At 58.6% G+C, this 10,044-nt stretch overlaps 1 non-coding gene across 1 annotated transcript; it reads right to left on the bottom strand.

The window, feature by feature from the left end:
- Positions 1-2,081: 2,081 nt before the first annotated feature.
- Positions 2,082-2,200, bottom strand: LOC131864528 (5S ribosomal RNA). The gene has a single exon (XR_009363295.1). It is a non-coding gene; the product is annotated as a 5S ribosomal RNA (ribosomal RNA).
- Between the last annotated feature and the right edge of the window lie 7,844 nt (positions 2,201-10,044).

Raw genomic sequence — 10,044 nt, 5'->3', positions numbered from 1 at the left:
GTGCGCAACGCCGGTGCGAACCCGGGAGCGCCCCGATGTGTGCTCCAAGGTGCGGCGTGCACGAAGTCGGACCCCGGTTTGCCCCGGGTGCGCACCTCGCGTGCACCTTGGTGCGCACACCTTGGCTGGGTTGCGCGGCCTGGTGGGCACCATGGTGCGCACCAAGGAGCGCTCCGAAGTGTGCTCCAAGGTGCGGCGTGCACGAAGTCGGAGCCCGGTTTGCCCCGGGTACGCACCTCGCGTGCACCTTCGCCGGGGTGGGCACCTCGGCTGGGTTGCGCGCCCTGGTGCGCACCAAGGAGCGCTCCGAAGTGTGCTCCAAGGTGCGGCGTGCACGAAGTCGGAGCCCGGTTTGCCCCGGGTGCGCACCTTCGCCGCGGTGCGCACCATGGCGTGCACGAAGTCGGAGCCCGGTTTGCCCCGGGTGCGCACCTCGCGTGCACCTTCGGCGGGGTTGCGCGCCCTGGTGGGCACCATGGTGCGCACCAAGGAGCGCTCCGAAGTGTGCTCCAAGGTGCGGCGTGCACGAAGTCGGAGCCCGGTTTGCCCCGGGTGCGCACCTCGCGTGCACCTTCGGCGGGGTTGCGCGCCCTGGTGGGCACCATGGTGCGCACCAAGGAGCGCTCCGAAGTGTGCTCCAAGGTGCGGCGTGCACGAAGTCGGAGCCCGGTTTGCCCCGGGTGCGCACCTCGCGTGCACCTTCGCCGCGGTGGGCACCATGGCGTGCACGAAGTCGGAGCCCGGTTTGCCCCGGGTGCGCACCTCGCGTGCACCTTCGCCGGGGTGGGCACCTCGGCTGGGTTGCGCGCCCTGGTGCGCACCAAGGAGCGCTCCGAAGTGTGCTCCAAGGTGCGGCGTGCACGAAGTCGGAGCCCGGTTTGCCCCGGGTGCGCACCTCGCGTGCACCTTCGCCAGGGTGGGCACCTCGGTGTGCTCCGAGGTGCGAACCCGAGAGCGCTCCGAGGTGCCCACGAAGTCGAAAGTCGGGTTAATTGCATTGTTTTCCCCGGGTGCGCTCCGAGGTGCGCAACATCGGCGCGCACCAAGGAGGGCTCCGAAGTGTGCTCCAAGGTGCGCACGATGGCGTGCACCTCTGGTGCGCACGATTCGGAGCTCGGTTTGACCGGGGTGCGCACACCTTGGCTGGGTTGCGCACCTTTTGTGCGCTCCAAGGTGCGCACGAAGTCGGAGCTCGGTTTGCCCCGGGTGCGCACCTTCGCCAGGGTGCGCACCTTGATGCGCACGCCTTGGCTGGGCTGCGCACCTTGGTGGGCGCCATGGTGCGCACCTTTCGTGCGCTCCAAGGTGCGCACGAAGTCGGAGCTCGGTTTGCCCCGGGTGCGCACCTTGGTGGGCGCCATGGTGCACTCCGAGGTGCCCAAGATTGGTGCGCACCAAGGAGCGCTCCGAAGTGCGCTCCAAGGTGCGCGCGAAGTCGAAAGTTGGGTTAATTGTCCGGTTTGCCTCGGGTGCGCACCTTGCGTGCACCTTCGCCAGGGTGGGCGCCTTGGTGCGCACACCTTGGCTGGGCTGCGCACACCTTGGCACCCGCGTTTCCTTCATTTTAAATTTTTTTTTTTTACAATCTCTCAAGTGGGAAATTCTATAATCTCAACTTTTTTTGCCTTTTCAGGAAACTTTTGAATGGAGCGCATCATTGGTGCGCTCCGAAGTGTGCTCCAAAGCTCTCTCCAGCTGCGTGCACCTGCCCCGGCCGCGCACCCGGCCCCGCCCAGCTTCGCTCACCTGTCCCGGGCGTCTGGTGCGGAACCTTAGAGTAAGAAACATCACCGTGCACCTTGGCCAACGTGCGCGACTCGACCGAGCGCGCACTGGCCGAGGTGCACACCGATTTCACCTGGGTGCGCGCGCAGCACCTCGGGCGCACCGGGGTGCGCGCACAACGCCCGGGTTGCACCGTGGCCTGTGTGCTCGGGGCGCCTCGGGTGCGCGCTCGGTGTCGCCCCCGCGCGCGCGGTAGTGCGGGCAGCGCACCCCGGCCCGGCCCGGCCCCGACGAGAACGCAAACGGGCAAAAGGTTTATTCAAATAGCATTGCGACGCCCGGCGAAAAACTAAAAAAGGGTGCAACACCGGGACTTCCCGGGAGGTCACCCATCCCAGTACTACTCCGGCCCAAGCGCGCTTAACTGCGGAGTTCTGATGGGATCCGGTGCACTAACGCTGGTATGATCGCACCCGTTATGAGCTTGTCGCAGTGTGTACTTAGCAAACCGCGACCCACGTGCGAATCCACCCCGGCCACCCACCCCCGTCGAGGTGCACACCCTCCCTCGCGAAGTGCGCCCCGTTCGCCAAGTGTGAGCCCTGCCCGGGTGCGCGCACCTTGCTAGGGCGTCGGGTGTGCACCCGGCCCGGCCTACGTGCGTGCACCTGGAGGGGGCGTCGTGTGCGTGCAGTGTCCCGTCTGCAACGCGGTGCCCACACACCACCTCGGGCGCAACGACCTGCGCTCACATGTGGGCCGAGTGCACCTTGGTGCATGTTCGGGGCGCCTCGGGTGCACGCTCGATCTTGCCCCGGTGCACCAAGGCGCTCGGTTTGCCCCGGGTGCGCACTTGGTGCAAGGTGGGCACCCAAAATAGGGATCAAGCACCAAAACACAAGTTTCGGGATGCAAAATGGGACCCAAGGACCACAAATGCGTTCCAAGACCCATGATGGGTCCACGAGAACAAAAATGTGTTCCGAGACTTAATAAACAAATATTGGGTTTTAGGAGAAGAAACATGCTCTGATGCCCAAAACGAGAATCGACCCCGAAAAGGCCACAGGCCAAAAGTGGGATGCGAGACAAAAAAAAATGGGACCCGAGGACCAAAATTGGGTTCCCAGGTCGAAGACAGGGCAACCGGACAAGAAACGACCTCTAAGGCTCGAAATGAGTCCCGACGACTAAAACTTGACAAGAAGCACCCATCAGGCACCCAACTCGACACCCATGGGATGCCGACCCACCCGGGCTTCCACCTAGCACACCTTGGCACCCACCCACCCTCGCACCCAACCTCGCACCCAACTTAGCACCTTTGAACCCACATTGGCACTCACCCTGACCCTGGCACCTTGGAACCCACATTGGCACTCACCTTGACCCTGGCACCCACCTTTGCACTCACCTTGGGACCCACCCTGGCTCCCACCTCGGCACCCACCCAGACACCCACCTTGGTTCCTTGGCACCCACCTTGGATCCTTGGCACCCACCCCGACACCCACCTTGGCACGCAACTTGGCTACTTGCCACCCACCTTGGCTCCTTGACGCCCACCCCGACAACCACCCCGTGACCTACCCTGGCTAGGGTTGGTGCACACCCACCCTGGTGCCCACCTTGGCACCCACCCTATGACCCACCTTGGCACGCACCTTAGTACCCACCCCGTTACCCACCCTAGGACCCACCCCGTGACCCACCTTGGCCAGGGTGGGTGCACCCACCCTGGTGCCCACCTTGGCACCCACCCATCCTAGCACCCAGCCTGTGACCGGGCTTGGAACCCAACCTTGCACCCGCACCCGTCTTGGCCAGTGTGGGTGCGCACCCATCCTGGCACCCACGTTGTGACACACCCTTTAACCCACGCACCCTAGCACCCACGTTGGCACCCACCTTGGAACCCAACCTAGCAACTTGGCACCCACCCCGTGACCCACCTTGGCATCCACCATAGCAGTCGCCGACTTGGCACCCACCTCGGCACCCACCTTGACACTTGTGGACCCACCTTGCCACTCACCCTAGCATCGACCCATCCTAGCACCCACCCTGGCACCTTTGCACCCTAGCACTCACCCATCCTAGCACCTAACCTGTGACCCACCTTGACACTCACCCTCGCACCCACCTTGGAACCCAACCTAGCACCCACCCACCCTGACACCAACCCTAGCACCTACCCACCCTTGCACCCACCCTGTGACCCATCTTGGCACCCACCCATCCTACCACTCAACCTATCACCCACCTTCTCACCCACCTTGGCATCCACCTTAGCACCCACCCACACTGGCACCTTGGCACCCACCTCGGGCAAGGTGGGTGCACACCCACCCTGGCACCCAATTTAGAACCCACCGAGCATGTTACCCACCTTGGCACCCACATTGCAGCCCACCCTAGTACCCACCCTATGACCCACATTGGCATCCACACCCTAGCACCCAGGCACCTCGACACCCGCCTTGACACCCACCCTAGCACTGAACCTGTGACCCACCTTGGAACTCACCCTAGAACCCACCCACCCTGTGAACCACCTTGGCATCCACCTTAGCACCCACCCACCTTGGCACCCACTCTAGCACTCACCCATCCTAACACCCAACTTGTTACCCACCTTGGCACCCGCCCTCGCGTCCACCTTGAAACCCACCCTAGCACCCACCCACGCAGGAGCCCACCTTGGCACCCAACCTAACACCCACGCATCCTGGCACCCAACTTGTGACCCACCTTGGAACCCACCCTAGTACCCACCTTTGAACCCACTATATCACCAACCCACCTTGGCACCCACCCTATGACCCTCTTTGGAATCCACCCTAGCACGCACCCACCCTGGCACCCACCATGGAGCGCACCCTAGCACCCACCCACCTCGGCACGCACCTCAACACCCACCTTGGTGTGCGCACTGCGCCAACCTCTCAAAGACCCTATGTGGTGCGCTCCAAAGTGTACACCTTTGGTGCGCTCCAAGGTGCGCACCTTTGGTGCACACCGAGGTGCACACCAAAGTGTGCACCGAGGTGAGCACCAAAGTGCACTCCAGGGTGCACACCAAGGCGTGCACCTTTGGTGCGGTCAATGCAAACGAATTCGGAAGTTGGGGTCGATGTCCTAATCGCTGCTGCAGACTACACGTATGAGAATCGGACAAATAGCTTTATATAGGGGAGGTGTTGCGTTTGATGGGTCGACTCCCCTGGTTGTGTGCACTGCACCAACTTCAAAGACCCTGTCTTGTTTAAGAAGTCAAAAGTTGGGGTGGATGTCCTAATCATTGCTGCAGTCTACGCATGTATGAGAATCAGACAAATAGCTTATATAGGGGAGGTGTTGCATTCGGTGGGTTGACTCCCCTGGTTGTGCGCACTGCGCCAACCTCAAAGACCCCGCATAGCAGAAGAAGTCGGAAGTCGGATTTTGGTGAGCACCAAGGCGTGCACCTTTGGTGCGGTCAACGCAGACGAATTCAGAAGTTGGGGTGGATGTCCTAATCGTTGTTGCAGGCTACACATGTATGAGAATCAGACAAATAGCTTATATAGGGGAGGTGTTGGGTTTGATGGGTCAACTCCCTTGGTTGTGCGCATTACGCCAACCTCAAAGACCTTGTTTTCGTTAAGAAGTCAAAAGTTGGGGTCAATGTCCTAATGGCTCCTGCAGGCTACACATGTATGAGAATCGGACAAATAGCTTATATAGGGGAGGTGTTGGGTTTGATGGGTCGACTCCCCTGGTTGTGCGCATTACGTCAACCTCAAAGACCTTGTTTTCGTTAAGAAGTCAAAAGTTGGGGTCGATGTCCTAATTGCTCCTGTAGACTACACATGTATGAGAATCAGACAAATAGCTTATATAGGGGAGGTGTTGGGTTTGATGGGTTGACTCCCCTAGTTGTTCGCATTACACCAACCTCAAAGACCTTGTTTTCGTTTAGAAGCCGAAAGTTGGGGTCGATGTCCTAATTGCTCCTGCAGGCTACGCATGTATGAGAATCAGACAAATAGCTTATATAGGGGAGGTGTTGGGTTTGATGGGTCGACTCCCCTGGTTGTGCGCATTGCGCCAACCTCAAAGACCCTGCATTGCGGATGAAGTCGAAAGTCAGAGTTTGGTGTGCTACAAGGTGTGGTCGAAGGTGCTCACCTAGGTGTGCACCTTTGGAGCACAGGAAAAGTGCCCTCCAAAAGTGCGCACCTTTGGAGTGCACAAAAGTGCCCTCCAAAAGTGCGCACCTTTGGAGCGCAGAAAAGTGCCCTCCAAAAAGTGCCCTCCAAAAGTGCGCACCTTTGGAGCGCAGAAAAGTGCCCTCCAAAAAGTGCCCTCCAAAAGTGCGCACCTTTGGAGCGCAGAAAAGTGCCCTCCAAAAAGTGCCCTCCAAAAGTGCGCACCTTTGGAGCGCAGAAAAGTGCCCTCCAAAAAGTGCCCTCCAAAAGTGCGCACCTTTGGAGCGCAGAAAAGTGCCCTCCAAAAAGTGCCCTCCAAAAGTGCGCACCTTTGGAGCGCAGAAAAGTGCCCTCCAAAAAGTGCCCTCCAAAAGTGCGCACCTTTGGAGCGCAGAAAAGTGCCCTCCAAAAAGTGCCCTCCAAAAGTGCGCACCTTTGGAGCGCAGAAAAGTGCCCTCCAAAAAGTGCCCTCCAAAAGTGCGCACCTTTGGAGCGCAGAAAAGTGCCCTCCAAAAAGTGCCCTCCAAAAGTGCGCACCTTTGGAGCGCAGAAAAGTGCCCTCCAAAAAGTGCCCTCCAAAAGTGCGCACCTTTGGAGCGCAGAAAAGTGCCCTCCAAAAAGTGCCCTCCAAAAGTGCGCACCTTTGGAGCGCAGAAAAGTGCCCTCCAAAAGTGCGCACCTTTGGAGCGCACAAAAGTGCCCTCCAAAAGTGCGCACTTTTGGTGCGCACCAAGGCGCTGGTTCGGTCGTTGCAGGCGAGTTCGGAAGTTGGGGTCGATGTCCTGAGCGGAGGTGCAAACTACACAGGTGTCGGAATCGGACAAATAGCTTATATAGGGGAGGTGTATGCTTCGATGGGTCGACTCCCCAGGTTGAGCGCACCGCGCCAACCTCAAAGACCCTACGGTATGGATGAAGTCGGAAGTTGGGTCCGATGACCGATTCGATTAGTAGGTATGCTCATGAGGTCGGAATTTGGGTCCGATGACCTGCCATGTGCAGGAAGGCGAATGTTGACACTGTGCGTTGCAAGGTGCACACCAAGGCGCTGGTGCGGTCTTTTTAGTCGAGTTCGGAAGTTGGGGTCGATGTCCTGATCGGAGGTGCAAGCTACACAGGTGTGGGAATCGGACAAATAGCTTATATAGGGGAGGTGTATGCTTCGTTGGGTCGACTCCCCGGGTTGAGCGCACCGCGCCAACCTCAAAGACCCTACGGTATGGATGAAGTCGGAAGTTGGGTCCGATGACCGATTCGATATGTAGGCATACTCGCGAGGTCGGAATTTGGGTCCGATGACCTGCCACGTGCAGGAAGGCGAATGTTGGCACTGTGCGTTGCAAGGTGCGCACCAAGGCGCTGGTTCGGTCGTTGGAGGCGAGTTCGGAAGTTGGGGTCGATGTCTTGATCGGAGGTGCAAACTACACAGGTGTGGGAATCGGACAAATAGCTTATATAGGGGAGGTGTATGCTTCGTTGGGTCGACTCCCCGGGTTGAGCGCACCGCGCCAACCTCAAAGACCCTACGGTATGGATGAAGTCGGAAGTTGGGTCCGATGACCGATTCGATATGTAGGCATACTCGCGAGGTCGGAATTTGGGTCCGATGACCTGCCATGTGCAGGAAGGCGAATGTTGGGACTGTGCGTCGCAAGGTGCGCACCAAGGCGCTGGTGCCGTCGTTGCAGTCGAGTTCGGAAGTTGGGGTCGATGTCCTGGTCAGAGGTGCAAACTACACAGGTGTGGGAATCGGACAAATAGCTTATATAGGGGAGGTGTATGCTTCGATGGGTCGACTCCCTGGGTTGAGCGCACCGCGCCAACCTCAAAGACCCTACAGTATGGATGAAGTCGGAAGTTGGGTCCGATGACCGATTCGATACGTAGGCATATTGGCGAGGTCTGAATTTGTGTCCGATGACCTGCCATGCGCAGGAAGGCGGAATTTGGGTCCGATGACCGAGTTGATGGCGTGCCATGCGCAGAAAGGCGGAATTTGGGTCCGATGACCGAGTTGATGTTGATGGCCCGCCATGCACAGGAAGGCGGAATTTGGGTCCGATGACCGATTTGAAGGCGTGCCATACGCAAAAAGGCGGAGTTTGGGTCCGATGACCGAGTTGATATTGATGGCCCGCCATGCGCAGGAAGGCGGAATTTGGGTCCGATGACCTGACATACGCATGGAGTCCGACTCGGGGGCCGATGTTCGATTCGATGACTTGCATTGTGGGTAAAGTCGGAAGTTGTGGTCTTTGACCCGATTCGATGACCAGACTTCGGCTGCTTGAGAATCGGACAAATAACTTATATAGGGGAGGTAGTGTTCTCGAGCATCCTCCCCCCGTGCCCGTTTATGTCGATTGATGCTGGTGCTCGACTGGTTGGAGCGCTCGGATGCAAAAATCTTGCACCAGGATTTATCGATTGTGATGGACACGGCAAGTCTCCTGATTGCTATGCAGGAGCTCATCGTGAATCTCTATGCGGCCTTGGTATGGACTCGACCTGCGGAATGGTTCGGCAATGGTAGTCGCTCCAACACGTCCTTGCAATGGCCACAGAGGTGATTCGACTAGAGCTCCAGTCTAGCTTTTGGGTTGCTTGGCGGACTGGTATAGCCGCGATCGAGTTCCGGCCATGAACGTTTTAGATAGCTCTTGGGCTTTCTGGGACGGAAGTCGGAAGTTTGGGCTGTTGTCCGATTTGATGACCATTCTTCGGATGTGTGAGAATCGGACAAATAACTTATATAGGGGACTGTGTTGTCTCACGCAGCCCCCTCCGTGCCCCTCTATCTCGACCGATGTTGGTGCTTGAAAGGGTTGGGATCGCTCGGATTTATAAACGTGCACCACCATTTGTCGAGTGTGAGGGACGCGGCAGGTCTCCTAAATGCTATGCGGGCGCTCTCTGAGAATCTCTATCCGGCCTCGACACAGACTAGTCTTGCTGAATGGTTTGGCACTGGTAGTCGATCCAACACGTCGTTGTTGTGGCCGCCTAGGCGATTCGATTCGAGCCCCCGTCTAGCTTTTGGGTTGCTTGGCGGATTTTGCCCTATCCGCAAGTGAGCTCGGTCCCTAAACGTTCGAGAAACCCGATTGCTATGCGCCGACTCTCTTTCTTGCGAGCCTCCATCTAGCTTTTGGGTCTCTACGGAACGGAAGTCGGAATCTGGGACCGTTGTTTGATTCGACGAGGCAGACTACGGTTGTGCGAGAATCGGACAAATAACTTATATAGGGGAGGTGTTGACTGGAGCATTCTCCCCCGTGCCCCTCTAACTCGACCAATGCTGGCGCTCGAACGGTGGTAGCGCTCGGATTTTCATTGAGCGCCAGCATTGGTCGATTTAGAGGGGCATGCGAGATTCCCGAATGCTATGCGAGGGCTCTAACGGAAATGTCTATTGGTTTCGGTATGGATGCAATTGCGAGTGGTTCGGCAAAGGTAGTCGTTCCGATGCGTCCATGTCGTGGCCAAATCGATAATTCGATTTGAGCCCTCGTATAGCATTTGGGTCTCTCGATGTGATTCCGCATTCCAGTCCCTTTGGGCACTGCTTGAGCCGCATCCCAGGGGGTTCCCTTCCCAATAATCTGCCTCGCAACCCGATTGCTATGCGGTGAGGCTCCTCGGCCGCCTCGGAACTATCTGTGTATCAGACGCATCGCGGGATAAGGGGTTGGCAACGGTAGTCGCCCCAAGCGCGTCCGATGCTTGGACCATTCCGAGGCGGCCCTGAAGCCTCTTCCGTCTAGCCGTTGGGTCCTTCTCGCCGCATCCCTCGCCTCGCACCCCGATTGCTATGCGGTGAGGCTCCTCGGCCGCCTCGGAACTATCTGTGTATCGGACGCGTCGCGGGATAAGGGGTTGTCACTGGTAGTCGCCCCAAGCGCGTCCGATGCTTGGACCATTCCGAGGCGGCCCTGAAGCCTCTTCCGTCTAGCCGTTGGGTCCTTCTCGCCGCATCCCTCGCCTCGCACCCCGATTGCTATGCGGTGAGGCTCCTCGGCCGCCTCGGAACTATCTGTGTATCGGACGCGTCGCGGGATAAGGGGTTGTCAGTGGTAGTCGCCCCAAGCGCGTCCGATGCTTGGACCATTCCGAGGCGGCCCTGAAGCCT

The sequence above is a fragment of the Cryptomeria japonica genome, unplaced genomic scaffold (assembly GCF_030272615.1).
Source record: "Cryptomeria japonica unplaced genomic scaffold, Sugi_1.0 HiC_scaffold_88, whole genome shotgun sequence".
Classification (NCBI taxonomy): Eukaryota; Viridiplantae; Streptophyta; class Pinopsida; order Cupressales; family Cupressaceae; genus Cryptomeria; species Cryptomeria japonica.
This window is presented reverse-complemented; position numbering and strand designations above follow the sequence as displayed.